General features: G+C 46.1%; 10 non-coding genes across 10 annotated transcripts; all 10 read left to right on the plus strand.

The window, feature by feature from the left end:
• Positions 1–1,336: 1,336 nt before the first annotated feature.
• On the plus strand, positions 1,337–1,527 carry LOC130312941 (U2 spliceosomal RNA). The gene has a single exon (XR_008860982.1). It is a non-coding gene; the product is annotated as a U2 spliceosomal RNA (small nuclear RNA).
• A 2,093-nt stretch (positions 1,528–3,620) lies between these two features.
• On the plus strand, positions 3,621–3,811 carry LOC130312953 (U2 spliceosomal RNA). Its single transcript, XR_008860993.1, has one exon. It is a non-coding gene; the product is annotated as a U2 spliceosomal RNA (small nuclear RNA).
• Positions 3,812–5,917: 2,106 nt separating this feature from the next.
• LOC130312966 (U2 spliceosomal RNA) lies at positions 5,918–6,108 on the plus strand. Its single transcript, XR_008861005.1, has one exon. It is a non-coding gene; the product is annotated as a U2 spliceosomal RNA (small nuclear RNA).
• A 2,087-nt stretch (positions 6,109–8,195) lies between these two features.
• LOC130312973 (U2 spliceosomal RNA) lies at positions 8,196–8,386 on the plus strand. The gene has a single exon (XR_008861010.1). It is a non-coding gene; the product is annotated as a U2 spliceosomal RNA (small nuclear RNA).
• Positions 8,387–10,484: 2,098 nt separating this feature from the next.
• On the plus strand, positions 10,485–10,675 carry LOC130312974 (U2 spliceosomal RNA). The gene has a single exon (XR_008861011.1). It is a non-coding gene; the product is annotated as a U2 spliceosomal RNA (small nuclear RNA).
• Positions 10,676–12,775: 2,100 nt separating this feature from the next.
• Positions 12,776–12,966, plus strand: LOC130312942 (U2 spliceosomal RNA). Its single transcript, XR_008860983.1, has one exon. It is a non-coding gene; the product is annotated as a U2 spliceosomal RNA (small nuclear RNA).
• A 2,090-nt stretch (positions 12,967–15,056) lies between these two features.
• LOC130312943 (U2 spliceosomal RNA) lies at positions 15,057–15,247 on the plus strand. Its single transcript, XR_008860984.1, has one exon. It is a non-coding gene; the product is annotated as a U2 spliceosomal RNA (small nuclear RNA).
• A 2,108-nt stretch (positions 15,248–17,355) lies between these two features.
• On the plus strand, positions 17,356–17,546 carry LOC130312944 (U2 spliceosomal RNA). Its single transcript, XR_008860985.1, has one exon. It is a non-coding gene; the product is annotated as a U2 spliceosomal RNA (small nuclear RNA).
• A 2,093-nt stretch (positions 17,547–19,639) lies between these two features.
• Positions 19,640–19,830, plus strand: LOC130312945 (U2 spliceosomal RNA). The gene has a single exon (XR_008860986.1). It is a non-coding gene; the product is annotated as a U2 spliceosomal RNA (small nuclear RNA).
• Positions 19,831–21,914: 2,084 nt separating this feature from the next.
• On the plus strand, positions 21,915–22,105 carry LOC130312946 (U2 spliceosomal RNA). The gene has a single exon (XR_008860987.1). It is a non-coding gene; the product is annotated as a U2 spliceosomal RNA (small nuclear RNA).
• Positions 22,106–22,230: the final 125 nt, after the last annotated feature.

Genomic DNA, 22,230 nt, shown 5'->3' on the forward strand with positions numbered 1-22,230 from the left:
ACATGGACTGACATTCTGGCCTACTTTCAGCCGATGCGACTTGTCTGTCGCTGAACAGTCGCTTTTTATGTATTCAGCACCTATGTATAATGTTGTAAAAATGCTCTAGAAGCTAAAGTCGCAGAAATGTCACACATATTCCTGCAACTTTCTGTGCGACAAATTCAGACAGGAAAAATCAGTATAAATCCTTAGAAAATTATCCCCCAGTGTCTCCATCTGCTGGCGGTATTGAATAAGCATTGCTGCACTGATGGGGTATGCATTAGACGAAAAAAAAGAAGAAAAAGAAGAATAATACGCCCAGAAAAGAGGCGAAAAGGAGAAAAACGTAAAAAAACGTGAAAAAAAAAGTAAGAGGAAGAGAAGGGAAAAAAAGGTGGAAATGGGTTTAAAAGTGATTTCGGCGGAGAAATATATATATATATATATATATATATATATATATATATATATATATATATGCGCACACACACACATAGATATAAACGTATTCTCCGTTGAGATATTGCAGCCGCTGCTGTGTCCAGGCCCAGGAGCCTTAGCACTGTGCTGTGATGTCACTCAATACCACTGACATCACTAGGTGTAAACAACATCTCTCCTTTGCTGTGTATGTGACTATGGAGCTGTTTGGTGATGTCGTCTATTACGGCCTTCATAGAAGCAACAGGAGATTGTTGCATCCATCTTGAACCCTCAGAACTACAGTGCTATGATGTCACTCACTTCCACAGGCCTTGCAGAGTGTAAACAACAACAACCCAGCTTTGTTGTGTATGTAACCAAAGGGATTTGTGATGTCACCTAGAACCTTCACAGCAGCGACAGCTTTATGAGGAGCATCAGCACTGCTCTGCCTGAGCAGAACCATCACCGCCATAGGTTGTCAAATAACCCGGATTTAACCCACACAGGTAAGTCCAATGGGGTGCAGGCATGTCCTCTATGCTTACAGCTTCCCGTGGGTGTTGGTTTGATACCGTTTGGGGACAGCCAAGGAGGCATCTGCAGGCAACAAAGGTAGGTGTATGCTTGTGTGTGTGTTTCCTATGCAGATCCTAAGCCCAGTGTCACATGCAAGTAGGAGGAGTAAGAAGGGTTCCTGGCAAATCCGGGTTATGGATTGCATTTAAAAAGGCCCCGTGGGAGTGCAATGGGCCCCTGTCTTGCTGCTTAGCAATAATGGTATGGGTTTAGGTTCTGCTGTGTGTACTGGTGGTTGACTGCCCCCCAGCCCAGAGTGTGCATGGAAAATTGTCTGGCAGCCTCCCTGACAGCAAGCAGTGATAGTGCCCATGAAGGGGACCTTGTTGGGCCCGCCCCTTTCACGGTTATCGCTTCTCGGCCTTTTGGCTAAGATCAAGTGTAGTATCTGTTCTTATCAGTTTAATATCTGATACGTCCCCTATCTGGGGACCATATATTAAATGGATTTTTGAGAACGGGGGCCGATTTCGAAGCTTGCTTCCGTCGCCCTATGCATTGACCCGATATGGCAGTATCTTCGGGTACAGTGCACCACCCCCTTACAGGGTTAAAAAGAAAGATTCCTACTTTCATTGCTACCTGCTTGCTGGCTAGCCAGCTAGCCAGCCCTGTGGGCCTTGCTGCTGCTGCAGCCAAAAAACAAAAGGTGGTGCTGCTGCTGCTTCTGCTGCTTCTGCTTCTGCTTGTGTCTGGCCCCTGTTGGAGCGTCCAGGCACAGGACTTCTGCTGCTGCTGACTAAATGGCCTCCTTAATTGGATCATTTGAGTAGCCAGCACACCTGTGCAGGTAGGGCATGACATGATAGGCAGCTGCCTTGATAGCGGGTGGGTGCTGAATGTTCCTAATTGACAAAATAAGATTAATGCTTATGAAGAAATATAAAATCTCATCCCTTCCCCAATATCGCGCCACACCCCTACCCCTTAATTCCCTGGTTGAACGTGATGGACATATGTCTTTTTTCGACCGTACTAACTATGTAACTATGTAACATAACATGGGGGGGGGGGGGGGGGGGTCTCCTGGCTGTTCACACAGGTGTGTCATTGCTGTACATTGACCATGCATTGCTTCTGTGGTATTGCAAAGGCAAAGACAAATGCTTCCAGCCATCCATTGCACTAATGGATTGGTCATCAGCTGGCTGTCTATGTCCCGCATCAATATAGACCAAAGTACAGAGGGTTAGGCTATGCTATTGTGCACCTACCTGATGCATCAGAAGGTGCGAGGCCCTTGCTAAATTCTGTGCACAGACTTTGAGATCTATGCTTTAGACTGTATCTAAACCTGCTCCAACATGGACTGACATTCTGGCCTACTTTCAGCCGATGCGACTTGTCTGTCGCTGAACAGTCGCTTTTTATGTATTCAGCACCTATGTATAATGTTGTAAAAATGCTCTAGAAGCTAAAGTCGCAGAAATGTCACACATATTTGGCCTGCAACTTTCTGTGCGACAAATTCAGACAGGAAAAATCAGTATAAATCCTTAGAAAATTATCCCCCAGTGTCTCCATCTGCTGGCGGTATTGAATAAGCATTGCTGCACTGATGGGGTATGCATTAGACGAAAAAAAAGAAGAAAAAGAAGAATAATACGCCCAGAAAAGAGGCGAAAAGGAGAAAAACGTAAAAAAACGTGAAAAAAAAAGTAAGAGGAAGAGAAGGGAAAAAAAGGTGGAAATGGGTTTAAAAGTGATTTCGGCGGAGAAATATATATATATATATATATATATATATATATATATATATATGCGCACACACACACATAGATATAAACGTATTCTCCGTTGAGATATTGCAGCCGCTGCTGTGTCCAGGCCCAGGAGCCTTAGCACTGTGCTGTGATGTCACTCAATACCACTGACATCACTAGGTGTAAACAACATCTCTCCTTTGCTGTGTATGTGACTATGGAGCTGTTTGGTGATGTCGTCTATTACGGCCTTCATAGAAGCAACAGGAGATTGTTGCATCCATCTTGAACCCTCAGAACTACAGTGCTATGATGTCACTCACTTCCACAGGCCTTGCAGAGTGTAAACAACAACAACCCAGCTTTGTTGTGTATGTAACCAAAGGGATTTGTGATGTCACCTAGAACCTTCACAGCAGCGACAGCTTTATGAGGAGCATCAGCACTGCTCTGCCTGAGCAGAACCATCACCGCCATAGGTTGTCAAATAACCCGGATTTAACCCACACAGGTAAGTCCAATGGGGTGCAGGCATGTCCTCTATGCTTACAGCTTCCCGTGGGTGTTGGTTTGATACCGTTTGGGGACAGCCAAGGAGGCATCTGCAGGCAACAAAGGTAGGTGTGTGCTTGTGTGTGTGTTTCCTATGCAGATCCTAAGCCCAGTGTCACATGCAAGTAGGAGGAGTAAGAAGGGTTCCTGGCAAATCCGGGTTATGGATTGCATTTAAAAAGGCCCCGTGGGAGTGCAATGGGCCCCTGTCTTGCTGCTTAGCAATAATGGTATGGGTTTAGGTTCTGCTGTGTGTACTGGTGGTTGACTGCCCCCCAGCCCAGAGTGTGCATGGAAAATTGTCTGGCAGCCTCCCTGACAGCAAGCAGTGATAGTGCCCATGAAGGGGACCTTGTTGGGCCCGCCCCTTTCACGGTTATCGCTTCTCGGCCTTTTGGCTAAGATCAAGTGTAGTATCTGTTCTTATCAGTTTAATATCTGATACGTCCCCTATCTGGGGACCATATATTAAATGGATTTTTGAGAACGGGGGCCGATTTCGAAGCTTGCTTCCGTCGCCCTATGCATTGACCCGATATGGCAGTATCTTCGGGTACAGTGCACCACCCCCTTACAGGGTTAAAAAGAAAGATTCCTACTTTCATTGCTACCTGCTTGCTGGCTAGCCAGCTAGCCAGCCCTGTGGGCCTTGCTGCTGCTGCAGCCAAAAAACAAAAGGTGGTGCTGCTGCTGCTTCTGCTGCTTCTGCTTCTGCTTGTGTCTGGCCCCTGTTGGAGCGTCCAGGCACAGGACTTCTGCTGCTGCTGACTAAATGGCCTCCTTAATTGGATCATTTGAGTAGCCAGCACACCTGTGCAGGTAGGGCATGACATGATAGGCAGCTGCCTTGATAGCGGGTGGGTGCTGAATGTTCCTAATTGACAAAATAAGATTAATGCTTATGAAGAAATATAAAATCTCATCCCTTCCCCAATATCGCGCCACACCCCTACCCCTTAATTCCCTGGTTGAACGTGATGGACATATGTCTTTTTTCGACCGTACTAACTATGTAACTATGTAACATAACATGGGGGGGGGGGGGGGGGGGGGTCTCCTGGCTGTTCACACAGGTGTGTCATTGCTGTACATTGACCATGCATTGCTTCTGTGGTATTGCAAAGGCAAAGACAAATGCTTCCAGCCATCCATTGCACTAATGGATTGGTCATCAGCTGGCTGTCTATGTCCCGCATCAATATAGACCAAAGTACAGAGGGTTAGGCTATGCTATTGTGCACCTACCTGATGCATCAGAAGGTGCGAGGCCCTTGCTAAATTCTGTGCACAGACTTTGAGATCTATGCTTTAGACTGTATCTAAACCTGCTCCAACATGGACTGACATTCTGGCCTACTTTCAGCCGATGCGACTTGTCTGTCGCTGAACAGTCGCTTTTTATGTATTCAGCACCTATGTATAATGTTGTAAAAATGCTCTAGAAGCTAAAGTCGCAGAAATGTCACACATATTTGGCCTGCAACTTTCTGTGCGACAAATTCAGACAGGAAAAATCAGTATAAATCCTTAGAAAATTATCCCCAGTGTCTCCATCTGCTGGCGGTATTGAATAAGCATTGCTGCACTGATGGGGTATGCATTAGACGAAAAAAAAGAAGAAAAAGAAGAATAATACGCCCAGAAAAGAGGCGAAAAGGAGAAAAACGTAAAAAAAACGTGAAAAAAAAGTAAGAGGAAGAGAAGGGAAAAAAAGGTGGAAATGGGTTTAAAAGTGATTTCGGCGGAGAAATATATATATATATATATATATATATATATATATATATATATATATATATATATGCGCACACACACACATAGATATAAACGTATTCTCCGTTGAGATATTGCAGCCGCTGCTGTGTCCAGGCCCAGGAGCCTTAGCACTGTGCTGTGATGTCACTCAATACCACTGACATCACTAGGTGTAAACAACATCTCTCCTTTGCTGTGTATGTGACTATGGAGCTGTTTGGTGATGTCGTCTATTACGGCCTTCATAGAAGCAACAGGAGATTGTTGCATCCATCTTGAACCCTCAGAACTACAGTGCTATGATGTCACTCACTTCCACAGGCCTTGCAGAGTGTAAACAACAACAACCCAGCTTTGTTGTGTATGTAACCAAAGGGATTTGTGATGTCACCTAGAACCTTCACAGCAGCGACAGCTTTATGAGGAGCATCAGCACTGCTCTGCCTGAGCAGAACCATCACCGCCATAGGTTGTCAAATAACCCGGATTTAACCCACACAGGTAAGTCCAATGGGGTGCAGGCATGTCCTCTATGCTTACAGCTTCCCGTGGGTGTTGGTTTGATACCGTTTGGGGACAGCCAAGGAGGCATCTGCAGGCAACAAAGGTAGGTGTGTGCTTGTGTGTGTGTTTCCTATGCAGATCCTAAGCCCAGTGTCACATGCAAGTAGGAGGAGTAAGAAGGGTTCCTGGCAAATCCGGGTTATGGATTGCATTTAAAAAGGCCCCGTGGGAGTGCAATGGGCCCCTGTCTTGCTGCTTAGCAATAATGGTATGGGTTTAGGTTCTGCTGTGTGTACTGGTGGTTGACTGCCCCCCAGCCCAGAGTGTGCATGGAAAATTGTCTGGCAGCCTCCCTGACAGCAAGCAGTGATAGTGCCCATGAAGGGGACCTTGTTGGGCCCGCCCCTTTCACGGTTATCGCTTCTCGGCCTTTTGGCTAAGATCAAGTGTAGTATCTGTTCTTATCAGTTTAATATCTGATACGTCCCCTATCTGGGGACCATATATTAAATGGATTTTTGAGAACGGGGGCCGATTTCGAAGCTTGCTTCCGTCGCCCTATGCATTGACCCGATATGGCAGTATCTTCGGGTACAGTGCACCACCCCCTTACAGGGTTAAAAAGAAAGATTCCTACTTTCATTGCTACCTGCTTGCTGGCTAGCCAGCTAGCCAGCCCTGTGGGCCTTGCTGCTGCTGCAGCCAAAAAACAAAAGGTGGTGCTGCTGCTGCTTCTGCTGCTTCTGCTTCTGCTTGTGTCTGGCCCCTGTTGGAGCGTCCCAGGCACAGGACTTCTGCTGCTGCTGACTAAATGGCCTCCTTAATTGGATCATTTGAGTAGCCAGCACACCTGTGCAGGTAGGGCATGACATGATAGGCAGCTGCCTTGATAGCGGGTGGGTGCTGAATGTTCCTAATTGACAAAATAAGATTAATGCTTATGAAGAAATATAAAATCTCATCCCTTCCCCAATATCGCGCCACACCCCTACCCCTTAATTCCCTGGTTGAACGTGATGGACATATGTCTTTTTTCGACCGTACTAACTATGTAACTATGTAACATAACATGGGGGGGGGGTCTCCTGGCTGTTCACACAGGTGTGTCATTGCTGTACATTGACCATGCATTGCTTCTGTGGTATTGCAAAGGCAAAGACAAATGCTTCCAGCCATCCATTGCACTAATGGATTGGTCATCAGCTGGCTGTCTATGTCCCGCATCAATATAGACCAAAGTACAGAGGGTTAGGCTATGCTATTGTGCACCTACCTGATGCATCAGAAGGTGCGAGGCCCTTGCTAAATTCTGTGCACAGACTTTGAGATCTATGCTTTAGACTGTATCTAAACTGCTCCAACATGGGACTGACATTCTGGCCTACTTTCAGCCGATGCGACTTGTCTGTCGCTGAACAGTCGCTTTTTATGTATTCAGCACCTATGTATAATGTTGTAAAAATGCTCTAGAAGCTAAAGTCGCAGAAATGTCACACATATTTGGCCTGCAACTTTCTGTGCGACAAATTCAGACAGGAAAAATCAGTATAAATCCTTAGAAAATTATCCCCCAGTGTCTCCATCTGCTGGCGGTATTGAATAAGCATTGCTGCACTGATGGGGTATGCATTAGACGAAAAAAAAGAAGAAAAAGAAGAATAATACGCCCAGAAAAGAGGCGAAAAGGAGAAAAACGTAAAAAAACGTGAAAAAAAAGTAAGAGGAAGAGAAGGGAAAAAAAGGTGGAAATGGGTTTAAAAGTGATTTCGGCGGGAGAAATATATATATATATATATATATATATATATATATATATATATATGCGCACACACACACATAGATATAAACGTATTCTCCGTTGAGATATTGCAGCCGCTGCTGTGTCCAGGCCCAGGAGCCTTAGCACTGTGCTGTGATGTCACTCAATACCACTGACATCACTAGGTGTAAACAACATCTCTCCTTTGCTGTGTATGTGACTATGGAGCTGTTTGGTGATGTCGTCTATTACGGCCTTCATAGAAGCAACAGGAGATTGTTGCATCCATCTTGAACCCTCAGAACTACAGTGCTATGATGTCACTCACTTCCACAGGCCTTGCAGAGTGTAAACAACAACAACCCAGCTTTGTTGTGTATGTAACCAAAGGGATTTGTGATGTCACCTAGAACCTTCACAGCAGCGACAGCTTTATGAGGAGCATCAGCACTGCTCTGCCTGAGCAGAACCATCACCGCCATAGGTTGTCAAATAACCCGGATTTAACCCACACAGGTAAGTCCAATGGGGTGCAGGCATGTCCTCTATGCTTACAGCTTCCCGTGGGTGTTGGTTTGATACCGTTTGGGGACAGCCAAGGAGGCATCTGCAGGCAACAAAGGTAGGTGTGTGCTTGTGTGTGTGTTTCCTATGCAGATCCTAAGCCCAGTGTCACATGCAAGTAGGAGGAGTAAGAAGGGTTCCTGGCAAATCCGGGTTATGGATTGCATTTAAAAAGGCCCCGTGGGAGTGCAATGGGCCCCTGTCTTGCTGCTTAGCAATAATGGTATGGGTTTAGGTTCTGCTGTGTGTACTGGTGGTTGACTGCCCCCCAGCCCAGAGTGTGCATGGAAAATTGTCTGGCAGCCTCCCTGACAGCAAGCAGTGATAGTGCCCATGAAGGGGACCTTGTTGGGCCCGCCCCTTTCACGGTTATCGCTTCTCGGCCTTTTGGCTAAGATCAAGTGTAGTATCTGTTCTTATCAGTTTAATATCTGATACGTCCCCTATCTGGGGACCATATATTAAATGGATTTTTGAGAACGGGGGCCGATTTCGAAGCTTGCTTCCGTCGCCCTATGCATTGACCCGATATGGCAGTATCTTCGGGTACAGTGCACCACCCCCTTACAGGGTTAAAAAGAAAGATTCCTACTTTCATTGCTACCTGCTTGCTGGCTAGCCAGCTAGCCAGCCCTGTGGGCCTTGCTGCTGCTGCTGCAGCCAAAAAACAAAAGGTGGTGCTGCTGCTGCTTCTGCTGCTTCTGCTTCTGCTTGTGTCTGGCCCCTGTTGGAGCGTCCAGGCACAGGACTTCTGCTGCTGCTGACTAAATGGCCTCCTTAATTGGATCATTTGAGTAGCCAGCACACCTGTGCAGGTAGGGCATGACATGATAGGCAGCTGCCTTGATAGCGGGTGGGTGCTGAATGTTCCTAATTGACAAAATAAGATTAATGCTTATGAAGAAATATAAAATCTCATCCCTTCCCCAATATCGCGCCACACCCCTACCCCTTAATTCCCTGGTTGAACTTGATGGACATATGTCTTTTTTCGACCGTACTAACTATGTAACTATGTAACATAACATGGGGGGGGGGGGTCTCCTGGCTGTTCACACAGGTGTGTCATTGCTGTACATTGACCATGCATTGCTTCTGTGGTATTGCAAAGGCAAAGACAAATGCTTCCAGCCATCCATTGCACTAATGGATTGGTCATCAGCTGGCTGTCTATGTCCCGCATCAATATAGACCAAAGTACAGAGGGTTAGGCTATGCTATTGTGCACCTACCTGATGCATCAGAAGGTGCGAGGCCCTTGCTAAATTCTGTGCACAGACTTTGAGATCTATGCTTTAGACTGTATCTAAACCTGCTCCAACATGGACTGACATTCTGGCCTACTTTCAGCCGATGCGACTTGTCTGTCGCTGAACAGTCGCTTTTTATGTATTCAGCACCTATGTATAATGTTGTAAAAATGCTCTAGAAGCTAAAGTCGCAGAAATGTCACACATATTTGGCCTGCAACTTTCTGTGCGACAAATTCAGACAGGAAAAATCAGTATAAATCCTTAGAAAATTATCCCCCAGTGTCTCCATCTGCTGGCGGTATTGAATAAGCATTGCTGCACTGATGGGGTATGCATTAGACGAAAAAAAAGAAGAAAAAGAAGAATAATACGCCCAGAAAAGAGGCGAAAAGGAGAAAAACGTAAAAAAACGTGAAAAAAAAGTAAGAGGAAGAGAAGGGAAAAAAAGGTGGAAATGGGTTTAAAAGTGATTTCGGCGGAGAAATATATATATATATATATATATATATATATATATATATATATATATATATATGCGCACACACACACATAGATATAAACGTATTCTCCGTTGAGATATTGCAGCCGCTGCTGTGTCCAGGCCCAGGAGCCTTAGCACTGTGCTGTGATGTCACTCAATACCACTGACATCACTAGGTGTAAACAACATCTCTCCTTTGCTGTGTATGTGACTATGGAGCTGTTTGGTGATGTCGTCTATTACGGCCTTCATAGAAGCAACAGGAGATTGTTGCATCCATCTAGAACCCTCAGAACTACAGTGCTATGATGTCACTCACTTCCACAGGCCTTGCAGAGTGTAAACAACAACAACCCAGCTTTGTTGTGTATGTAACCAAAGGGATTTGTGATGTCACCTAGAACCTTCACAGCAGCGACAGCTTTATGAGGAGCATCAGCACTGCTCTGCCTGAGCAGAACCATCACCGCCATAGGTTGTCAAATAACCCGGATTTAACCCACACAGGTAAGTCCAATGGGGTGCAGGCATGTCCTCTATGCTTACAGCTTCCCGTGGGTGTTGGTTTGATACCGTTTGGGGACAGCCAAGGAGGCATCTGCAGGCAACAAAGGTAGGTGTGTGCTTGTGTGTGTGTTTCCTATGCAGATCCTAAGCCCAGTGTCACATGCAAGTAGGAGGAGTAAGAAGGGTTCCTGGCAAATCCGGGTTATGGATTGCATTTAAAAAGGCCCCGTGGGAGTGCAATGGGCCCCTGTCTTGCTGCTTAGCAATAATGGTATGGGTTTAGGTTCTGCTGTGTGTACTGGTGGTTGACTGCCCCCCAGCCCAGAGTGTGCATGGAAAATTGTCTGGCAGCCTCCCTGACAGCAAGCAGTGATAGTGCCCATGAAGGGGACCTTGTTGGGCCCGCCCCTTTCACGGTTATCGCTTCTCGGCCTTTTGGCTAAGATCAAGTGTAGTATCTGTTCTTATCAGTTTAATATCTGATACGTCCCCTATCTGGGGACCATATATTAAATGGATTTTTGAGAACGGGGGCCGATTTCGAAGCTTGCTTCCGTCGCCCTATGCATTGACCCGATATGGCAGTATCTTCGGGTACAGTGCACCACCCCCTTACAGGGTTAAAAAGAAAGATTCCTACTTTCATTGCTACCTGCTTGCTGGCTAGCCAGCTAGCCAGCCCTGTGGGCCTTGCTGCTGCTGCAGCCAAAAAACAAAAGGTGGTGCTGCTGCTGCTTCTGCTGCTTCTGCTTCTGCTTGTGTCTGGCCCCTGTTGGAGCGTCCAGGCACAGGACTTCTGCTGCTGCTGACTAAATGGCCTCCTTAATTGGATCATTTGAGTAGCCAGCACACCTGTGCAGGTAGGGCATGACATGATAGGCAGCTGCCTTGATAGCGGGTGGGTGCTGAATGTTCCTAATTGACAAAATAAGATTAATGCTTATGAAGAAATATAAAATCTCATCCCTTCCCCAATATCGCGCCACACCCCTACCCCTTAATTCCCTGGTTGAACGTGATGGACATATGTCTTTTTTCGACCGTACTAACTATGTAACTATGTAACATAACATGGGGGGGGGGGGGGGTCTCCTGGCTGTTCACACAGGTGTGTCATTGCTGTACATTGACCATGCATTGCTTCTGTGGTATTGCAAAGGCAAAGACAAATGCTTCCAGCCATCCATTGCACTAATGGATTGGTCATCAGCTGGCTGTCTATGTCCCGCATCAATATAGACCAAAGTACAGAGGGTTAGGCTATGCTATTGTGCACCTACCTGATGCATCAGAAGGTGCGAGGCCCTTGCTAAATTCTGTGCACAGACTTTGAGATCTATGCTTTAGACTGTATCTAAACCTGCTCCAACATGGACTGACATTCTGGCCTACTTTCAGCCGATGCGACTTGTCTGTCGCTGAACAGTCGCTTTTTATGTATTCAGCACCTATGTATAATGTTGTAAAAATGCTCTAGAAGCTAAAGTCGCAGAAATGTCACACATATTTGGCCTGCAACTTTCTGTGCGACAAATTCAGACAGGAAAAATCAGTATAAATCCTTAGAAAATTATCCCCCAGTGTCTCCATCTGCTGGCGGTATTGAATAAGCATTGCTGCACTGATGGGGTATGCATTAGACGAAAAAAAAGAAGAAAAAGAAGAATAATACGCCCAGAAAAGAGGCGAAAAGGAGAAAAACGTAAAAAAACGTGAAAAAAAAGTAAGAGGAAGAGAAGGGAAAAAAAGGTGGAAATGGGTTTAAAAGTGATTTCGGCGGAGAAATATATATATATATATATATATATATATATATATATATATATATATATATATATGCGCACACACACACATAGATATAAACGTATTCTCCGTTGAGATATTGCAGCCGCTGCTGTGTCCAGGCCCAGGAGCCTTAGCACTGTGCTGTGATGTCACTCAATACCACTGACATCACTAGGTGTAAACAACATCTCTCCTTTGCTGTGTATGTGACTATGGAGCTGTTTGGTGATGTCGTCTATTACGGCCTTCATAGAAGCAACAGGAGATTGTTGCATCCATCTTGAACCCTCAGAACTACAGTGCTATGATGTCACTCACTTCCACAGGCCTTGCAGAGTGTAAACAACAACAACCCAGCTTTGTTGTGTATGTAACCAAAGGGATTTGTGATGTCACCTAGAACCTTCACAGCAGCGACAGCTTTATGAGGAGCATCAGCACTGCTCTGCCTGAGCAGAACCATCACCGCCATAGGTTGTCAAATAACCCGGATTTAACCCACACAGGTAAGTCCAATGGGGTGCAGGCATGTCCTCTATGCTTACAGCTTCCCGTGGGTGTTGGTTTGATACCGTTTGGGGACAGCCAAGGAGGCATCTGCAGGCAACAAAGGTAGGTGTGTGCTTGTGTGTGTGTTTCCTATGCAGATCCTAAGCCCAGTGTCACATGCAAGTAGGAGGAGTAAGAAGGGTTCCTGGCAAATCCGGGTTATGGATTGCATTTAAAAAGGCCCCGTGGGAGTGCAATGGGCCCCTGTCTTGCTGCTTAGCAATAATGGTATGGGTTTAGGTTCTGCTGTGTGTACTGGTGGTTGACTGCCCCCCAGCCCAGAGTGTGCATGGAAAATTGTCTGGCAGCCTCCCTGACAGCAAGCAGTGATAGTGCCCATGAAGGGGACCTTGTTGGGCCCGCCCCTTTCACGGTTATCGCTTCTCGGCCTTTTGGCTAAGATCAAGTGTAGTATCTGTTCTTATCAGTTTAATATCTGATACGTCCCCTATCTGGGGACCATATATTAAATGGATTTTTGAGAACGGGGGCCGATTTCGAAGCTTGCTTCCGTCGCCCTATGCATTGACCCGATATGGCAGTATCTTCGGGTACAGTGCACCACCCCCTTACAGGGTTAAAAAGAAAGATTCCTACTTTCATTGCTACCTGCTTGCTGGCTAGCCAGCTAGCCAGCCCTGTGGGCCTTGCTGCTGCTGCAGCCAAAAAACAAAAGGTGGTGCTGCTGCTGCTTCTGCTGCTTCTGCTTCTGCTTGTGTCTGGCCCCTGTTGGAGCGTCCAGGCACAGGACTTCTGCTGCTGCTGACTAAATGGCCTCCTTAATTGGATCATTTGAGTAGCCAGCACACCTGTGCAGGTAGGGCATGACATGATAGGCAGCTGCCTTGATAGCGGGTGGGTGCTGAATGCTCCTAATTGACAAAATAAGATTAATGCTTATGAAGAAATATAAAATCTCATCCCTTCCCCAATATCGCGCCACACCCCTACCCCTTAATTCCCTGGTTGAACGTGATGGACATATGTCTTTTTTCGACCGTACTAACTATGTAACTATGTAACATAACATGGGGGGGGGGGGGGGTCTCCTGGCTGTTCACACAGGTGTGTCATTGCTGTACATTGACCATGCATTGCTTCTGTGGTATTGCAAAGGCAAAGACAAATGCTTCCAGCCATCCATTGCACTAATGGATTGGTCATCAGCTGGCTGTCTATGTCCCGCATCAATATAGACCAAAGTACAGAGGGTTAGGCTATGCTATTGTGCACCTACCTGATGCATCAGAAGGTGCGAGGCCCTTGCTAAATTCTGTGCACAGACTTTGAGATCTATGCTTTAGACTGTATCTAAACCTGCTCCAACATGGACTGACATTCTGGCCTACTTTCAGCCGATGCGACTTGTCTGTCGCTGAACAGTCGCTTTTTATGTATTCAGCACCTATGTATAATGTTGTAAAAATGCTCTAGAAGCTAAAGTCGCAGAAATGTCACACATATTTGGCCTGCAACTTTCTGTGCGACAAATTCAGACAGGAAAAATCAGTATAAATCCTTAGAAAATTATCCCCCAGTGTCTCCATCTGCTGGCGGTATTGAATAAGCATTGCTGCACTGATGGGGTATGCATTAGACGAAAAAAAAGAAGAAAAAGAAGAATAATACGCCCAGAAAAGAGGCGAAAAGGAGAAAAACGTAAAAAAACGTGAAAAAAAAGTAAGAGGAAGAGAAGGGAAAAAAAGGTGGAAATGGGTTTAAAAGTGATTTCGGCGGAGAAATATATATATATATATATATATATATATATATATATATATATATGCGCACACACACACATAGATATAAACGTATTCTCCGTTGAGATATTGCAGCCGCTGCTGTGTCCAGGCCCAGGAGCCTTAGCACTGTGCTGTGATGTCACTCAATACCACTGACATCACTAGGTGTAAACAACATCTCTCCTTTGCTGTGTATGTGACTATGGAGCTGTTTGGTGATGTCGTCTATTACGGCCTTCATAGAAGCAACAGGAGATTGTTGCATCCATCTTGAACCCTCAGAACTACAGTGCTATGATGTCACTCACTTCCACAGGCCTTGCAGAGTGTAAACAACAACAACCCAGCTTTGTTGTGTATGTAACCAAAGGGATTTGTGATGTCACCTAGAACCTTCACAGCAGCGACAGCTTTATGAGGAGCATCAGCACTGCTCTGCCTGAGCAGAACCATCACCGCCATAGGTTGTCAAATAACCCGGATTTAACCCACACAGGTAAGTCCAATGGGGTGCAGGCATGTCCTCTATGCTTACAGCTTCCCGTGGGTGTTGGTTTGATACCGTTTGGGGACAGCCAAGGAGGCATCTGCAGGCAACAAAGGTAGGTGTGTGCTTGTGTGTGTGTTTCCTATGCAGATCCTAAGCCCAGTGTCACATGCAAGTAGGAGGAGTAAGAAGGGTTCCTGGCAAATCCGGGTTATGGATTGCATTTAAAAAGGCCCCGTGGGAGTGCAATGGGCCCCTGTCTTGCTGCTTAGCAATAATGGTATGGGTTTAGGTTCTGCTGTGTGTACTGGTGGTTGACTGCCCCCCAGCCCAGAGTGTGCATGGAAAATTGTCTGGCAGCCTCCCTGACAGCAAGCAGTGATAGTGCCCATGAAGGGGACCTTGTTGGGCCCGCCCCTTTCACGGTTATCGCTTCTCGGCCTTTTGGCTAAGATCAAGTGTAGTATCTGTTCTTATCAGTTTAATATCTGATACGTCCCCTATCTGGGGACCATATATTAAATGGATTTTTGAGAACGGGGGCCGATTTCGAAGCTTGCTTCCGTCGCCCTATGCATTGACCCGATATGGCAGTATCTTCGGGTACAGTGCACCACCCCCTTACAGGGTTAAAAAGAAAGATTCCTACTTTCATTGCTACCTGCTTGCTGGCTAGCCAGCTAGCCAGCCCTGTGGGCCTTGCTGCTGCTGCAGCCAAAAAACAAAAGGTGGTGCTGCTGCTGCTTCTGCTGCTGCTGCTTCTGCTGCTTCTGCTTCTGCTTGTGTCTGGCCCCTGTTGGAGCGTCCAGGCACAGGACTTCTGCTGCTGCTGACTAAATGGCCTCCTTAATTGGATCATTTGAGTAGCCAGCACACCTGTGCAGGTAGGGCATGACATGATAGGCAGCTGCCTTGATAGCGGGTGGGTGCTGAATGTTCCTAATTGACAAAATAAGATTAATGCTTATGAAGAAATATAAAATCTCATCCCTTCCCCAATATCGCGCCACACCCCTACCCCTTAATTCCCTGGTTGAACGTGATGGACATATGTCTTTTTTCGACCGTACTAACTATGTAACTATGTAACATAACATGGGGGGGGGGGGGGGGGTCTCCTGGCTGTTCACACAGGTGTGTCATTGCTGTACATTGACCATGCATTGCTTCTGTGGTATTGCAAAGGCAAAGACAAATGCTTCCAGCCATCCATTGCACTAATGGATTGGTCATCAGCTGGCTGTCTATGTCCCGCATCAATATAGACCAAAGTACAGAGGGTTAGGCTATGCTATTGTGCACCTACCTGATGCATCAGAAGGTGCGAGGCCCTTGCTAAATTCTGTGCACAGACTTTGAGATCTATGCTTTAGACTGTATCTAAACCTGCTCCAACATGGACTGACATTCTGGCCTACTTTCAGCCGATGCGACTTGTCTGTCGCTGAACAGTCGCTTTTTATGTATTCAGCACCTATGTATAATGTTGTAAAAATGCTCTAGAAGCTAAAGTCGCAGAAATGTCACACATATTTGGCCTGCAACTTTCTGTGCGACAAATTCAGACAGGAAAAATCAGTATAAATCCTTAGAAAATTATCCCCCAGTGTCTCCATCTGCTGGCGGTATTGAATAAGCATTGCTGCACTGATGGGGTATGCATTAGACGAAAAAAAAGAAGAAAAAGAAGAATAATACGCCCAGAAAAGAGGCGAAAAGGAGAAAAACGTAAAAAAACGTGAAAAAAAAGTAAGAGGAAGAGAAGGGAAAAAAAGGTGGAAATGGGTTTAAAAGTGATTTCGGCGGAGAAATATATATATATATATATATATATATATATATATATATATATATATGCGCACACACACACATAGATATAAACGTATTCTCCGTTGAGATATTGCAGCCGCTGCTGTGTCCAGGCCCAGGAGCCTTAGCACTGTGCTGTGATGTCACTCAATACCACTGACATCACTAGGTGTAAACAACATCTCTCCTTTGCTGTGTATGTGACTATGGAGCTGTTTGGTGATGTCGTCTATTACGGCCTTCATAGAAGCAACAGGAGATTGTTGCATCCATCTTGAACCCTCAGAACTACAGTGCTATGATGTCACTCACTTCCACAGGCCTTGCAGAGTGTAAACAACAACAACCCAGCTTTGTTGTGTATGTAACCAAAGGGATTTGTGATGTCACCTAGAACCTTCACAGCAGCGACAGCTTTATGAGGAGCATCAGCACTGCTCTGCCTGAGCAGAACCATCACCGCCATAGGTTGTCAATAACCCGGATTTAACCCACACAGGTAAGTCCAATGGGGTGCAGGCATGTCCTCTATGCTTACAGCTTCCCGTGGGTGTTGGTTTGATACCGTTTGGGGACAGCCAAGGAGGCATCTGCAGGCAACAAAGGTAGGTGTGTGCTTGTGTGTGTGTTTCCTATGCAGATCCTAAGCCCAGTGTCACATGCAAGTAGGAGGAGTAAGAAGGGTTCCTGGCAAATCCGGGTTATGGATTGCATTTAAAAAGGCCCCGTGGGAGTGCAATGGGCCCCTGTCTTGCTGCTTAGCAATAATGGTATGGGTTTAGGTTCTGCTGTGTGTACTGGTGGTTGACTGCCCCCCAGCCCAGAGTGTGCATGGAAAATTGTCTGGCAGCCTCCCTGACAGCAAGCAGTGATAGTGCCCATGAAGGGGACCTTGTTGGGCCCGCCCCTTTCACGGTTATCGCTTCTCGGCCTTTTGGCTAAGATCAAGTGTAGTATCTGTTCTTATCAGTTTAATATCTGATACGTCCCCTATCTGGGGACCATATATTAAATGGATTTTTGAGAACGGGGGCCGATTTCGAAGCTTGCTTCCGTCGCCCTATGCATTGACCCGATATGGCAGTATCTTCGGGTACAGTGCACCACCCCCTTACAGGGTTAAAAAGAAAGATTCCTACTTTCATTGCTACCTGCTTGCTGGCTAGCCAGCTAGCCAGCCCTGTGGGCCTTGCTGCTGCTGCAGCCAAAAAACAAAAGGTGGTGCTGCTGCTGCTTCTGCTGCTTCTGCTTCTGCTTGTGTCTGGCCCCTGTTGGAGCGTCCAGGCACAGGACTTCTGCTGCTGCTGACTAAATGGCCTCCTTAATTGGATCATTTGAGTAGCCAGCACACCTGTGCAGGTAGGGCATGACATGATAGGCAGCTGCCTTGATAGCGGGTGGGTGCTGAATGTTCCTAATTGACAAAATAAGATTAATGCTTATGAAGAAATATAAAATCTCATCCCTTCCCCAATATCGCGCCACACCCCTACCCCTTAATTCCCTGGTTGAACGTGATGGACATATGTCTTTTTTCGACCGTACTAACTATGTAACTATGTAACATAACATGGGGGGGGGGGGGGGGGTCTCCTGGCTGTTCACACAGGTGTGTCATTGCTGTACATTGACCATGCATTGCTTCTGTGGTATTGCAAAGGCAAAGACAAATGCTTCCAGCCATCCATTGCACTAATGGATTGGTCATCAGCTGGCTGTCTATGTCCCGCATCAATATAGACCAAAGTACAGAGGGTTAGGCTATGCTATTGTGCACCTACCTGATGCATCAGAAGGTGCGAGGCCCTTGCTAAATTCTGTGCACAGACTTTGAGATCTATGCTTTAGACTGTATCTAAACCTGCTCCAACATGGACTGACATTCTGGCCTACTTTCAGCCGATGCGACTTGTCTGTCGCTGAACAGTCGCTTTTTATGTATTCAGCACCTATGTATAATGTTGTAAAAATGCTCTAGAAGCTAAAGTCGCAGAAATGTCACACATATTTGGCCTGCAACTTTCTGTGCGACAAATTCAGACAGGAAAAATCAGTATAAATCCTTAGAAAATTATCCCCCAGTGTCTCCATCTGCTGGCGGTATTGAATAAGCATTGCTGCACTGATGGGGTATGCATTAGACGAAAAAAAAGAAGAAAAAGAAGAATAATACGCCCAGAAAAGAGGCGAAAAGGAGAAAAACGTAAAAAAACGTGAAAAAAAAGTAAGAGGAAGAGAAGGGAAAAAAAGGTGGAAATGGGTTTAAAAGTGATTTCGGCGGAGAATATATATATATATATATATATATATATATATATATATATATATATGCGCACACACACACATAGATATAAACGTATTCTCCGTTGAGATATTGCAGCCGCTGCTGTGTCCAGGCCCAGGAGCCTTAGCACTGTGCTGTGATGTCACTCAATACCACTGACATCACTAGGTGTAAACAACATCTCTCCTTTGCTGTGTATGTGACTATGGAGCTGTTTGGTGATGTCGTCTATTACGGCCTTCATAGAAGCAACAGGAGATTGTTGCATCCATCTTGAACCCTCAGAACTACAGTGCTATGATGTCACTCACTTCCACAGGCCTTGCAGAGTGTAAACAACAACAACCCAGCTTTGTTGTGTATGTAACCAAAGGGATTTGTGATGTCACCTAGAACCTTCACAGCAGCGACAGCTTTATGAGGAGCATCAGCACTGCTCTGCCTGAGCAGAACCATCACCGCCATAGGTTGTCAAATAACCCGGATTTAACCCACACAGGTAAGTCCAATGGGGTGCAGGCATGTCCTCTATGCTTACAGCTTCCCGTGGGTGTTGGTTTGATACCGTTTGGGGACAGCCAAGGAGGCATCTGCAGGCAACAAAGGTAGGTGTGTGCTTGTGTGTGTGTTTCCTATGCAGATCCTAAGCCCAGTGTCACATGCAAGTAGGAGGAGTAAGAAGGGTTCCTGGCAAATCCGGGTTATGGATTGCATTTAAAAAGGCCCCGTGGGAGTGCAATGGGCCCCTGTCTTGCTGCTTAGCAATAATGGTATGGGTTTAGGTTCTGCTGTGTGTACTGGTGGTTGACTGCCCCCCAGCCCAGAGTGTGCATGGAAAATTGTCTGGCAGCCTCCCTGACAGCAAGCAGTGATAGTGCCCATGAAGGGGACCTTGTTGGGCCCGCCCCTTTCACGGTTATCGCTTCTCGGCCTTTTGGCTAAGATCAAGTGTAGTATCTGTTCTTATCAGTTTAATATCTGATACGTCCCCTATCTGGGGACCATATATTAAATGGATTTTTGAGAACGGGGGCCGATTTCGAAGCTTGCTTCCGTCGCCCTATGCATTGACCCGATATGGCAGTATCTTCGGGTACAGTGCACCACCCCCTTACAGGGTTAAAAAGAAAGATTCCTACTTTCATTGCTACCTGCTTGCTGGCTAGCCAGCTAGCCAGCCCTGTGGGCCTTGCTGCTGCTGCAGCCAAAAAACAAAAGGTGGTGCTGCTGCTGCTTCTGCTGCTTCTGCTTCTGCTTGTGTCTGGCCCCTGTTGGAGCGTCCAGGCACAGGACTTCTGCTGCTGCTGACTAAATGGCCTCCTTAATTGGATCATTTGAGTAGCCAGCACACCTGTGCAGGTAGGGCATGACATGATAGGCAGCTGCCTTGATAGCGGGTGGGTGCTGAATGTTCCTAATTGACAAAATAAGATTAATGCTTATGAAGAAATATAAAATCTCATCCCTTCCCCAATATCGCGCCACACCCCTACCCCTTAATTCCCTGGTTGAACGTGATGGACATATGTCTTTTTTCGACCGTACTAACTATGTAACTATGTAACATAACATGGGGGGGGGGGGGGTCTCCTGGCTGTTCACACAGGTGTGTCATTGCTGTACATTGACCATGCATTGCTTCTGTGGTATTGCAAAGGCAAAGACAAATGCTTCCAGCCATCCATTGCACTAATGGATTGGTCATCAGCTGGCTGTCTATGTCCCGCATCAATATAGACCAAAGTACAGAGGGTTAGGCTATGCTATTGTGCACCTACCTGATGCATCAGAAGGTGCGAGGCCCTTGCTAAATTCTGTGCACAGACTTTGAGATCTATGCTTTAGACTGTATCTAAACCTGCTCCAACATGGACTGACATTCTGGCCTACTTTCAGCCGATGCGACTTGTCTGTCGCTGAACAGTCGCTTTTTATGTATTCAGCACCTATGTATAATGTTGTAAAAATGCTCTAGAAGCTAAAGTCGCAGAAATGTCACACATATTTGGCCTGCAACTTTCTGTGCGACAAATTCAGACAGGAAAAATCAGTATAAATCCTTAGAAAATTATCCCCCAGTGTCTCCATCTGCTGGCGGTATTGAATAAGCATTGCTGCACTGATGGGGTATGCATTAGACGAAAAAAAAGAAGAAAAAGAAGAATAATACGCCCAGAAAAGAGGCGAAAAGGAGAAAAACGTAAAAAAACGTGAAAAAAAAGTAAGAGGAAGAGAAGGGAAAAAAAGGTGGAAATGGGTTTAAAAGTGATTTCGGCGGAGAAATATATATATATATATATATATATATATATATATATATATATATATGCGCACACACACACATAGATATAAACGTATTCTCCGTTGAGATATTGCAGCCGCTGCTGTGTCCAGGCCCAGGAGCCTTAGCACTGTGCTGTGATGTCACTCAATACCACTGACATCACTAGGTGTAAACAACATCTCTCCTTTGCTGTGTATGTGACTATGGAGCTGTTTGGTGATGTCGTCTATTACGGCCTTCATAGAAGCAACAGGAGATTGTTGCATCCATCTTGAACCCTCAGAACTACAGTGCTATGATGTCACTCACTTCCACAGGCCTTGCAGAGTGTAAACAACAACAACCCAGCTTTGTTGTGTATGTAACCAAAGGGATTTGTGATGTCACCTAGAACCTTCACAGCAGCGACAGCTTTATGAGGAGCATCAGCACTGCTCTGCCTGAGCAGAACCATCACCGCCATAGGTTGTCAAATAACCCGGATTTAACCCACACAGGTAAGTCCAATGGGGTGCAGGCATGTCCTCTATGCTTACAGCTTCCCGTGGGTGTTGGTTTGATACCGTTTGGGGACAGCCAAGGAGGCATCTGCAGGCAACAAAGGTAGGTGTGTGCTTGTGTGTGTGTTTCCTATGCAGATCCTAAGCCCAGTGTCACATGCAAGTAGGAGGAGTAAGAAGGGTTCCTCCGGGTTATGGATTGCATTTAAAAAGGCCCCGTGGGAGTGCAATGGGCCCCTGTCTTGCTGCTTAGCAATAATGGTATGGGTTTAGGTTCTGCTGTGTGTACTGGTGGTTGACTGCCCCCCAGCCCAGAGTGTGCATGGAAAATTGTCTGGCAGCCTCCCTGACAGCAAGCAGTGATAGTGCCCATGAAGGGGACCTTGTTGGGCCCGCCCCTTTCACGGTTATCGCTTCTCGGCCTTTTGGCTAAGATCAAGTGTAGTATCTGTTCTTATCAGTTTAATATCTGATACGTCCCCTATCTGGGGACCATATATTAAATGGATTTTTGAGAACGGGGGCCGATTTCGAAGCTTGCTTCCGTCGCCCTATGCATTGACCCGATATGGCAGTATCTTCGGGTACAGTGCACCACCCCCTTACAGGGTTAAAAAGAAAGATTCCTACTTTCATTGCTACCTGCTTGCTGGCTAGCCAGCTAGCCAGCCCTGTGGGCCTTGCTGCTGCTGCAGCCAAAAAACAAAAGGTGGTGCTGCTGCTGC

The sequence above is a fragment of the Hyla sarda genome, unplaced genomic scaffold, assembly GCF_029499605.1.
Source record: "Hyla sarda isolate aHylSar1 unplaced genomic scaffold, aHylSar1.hap1 scaffold_1743, whole genome shotgun sequence".
NCBI lineage: Eukaryota > Metazoa > Chordata > Amphibia > Anura > Hylidae > Hyla > Hyla sarda.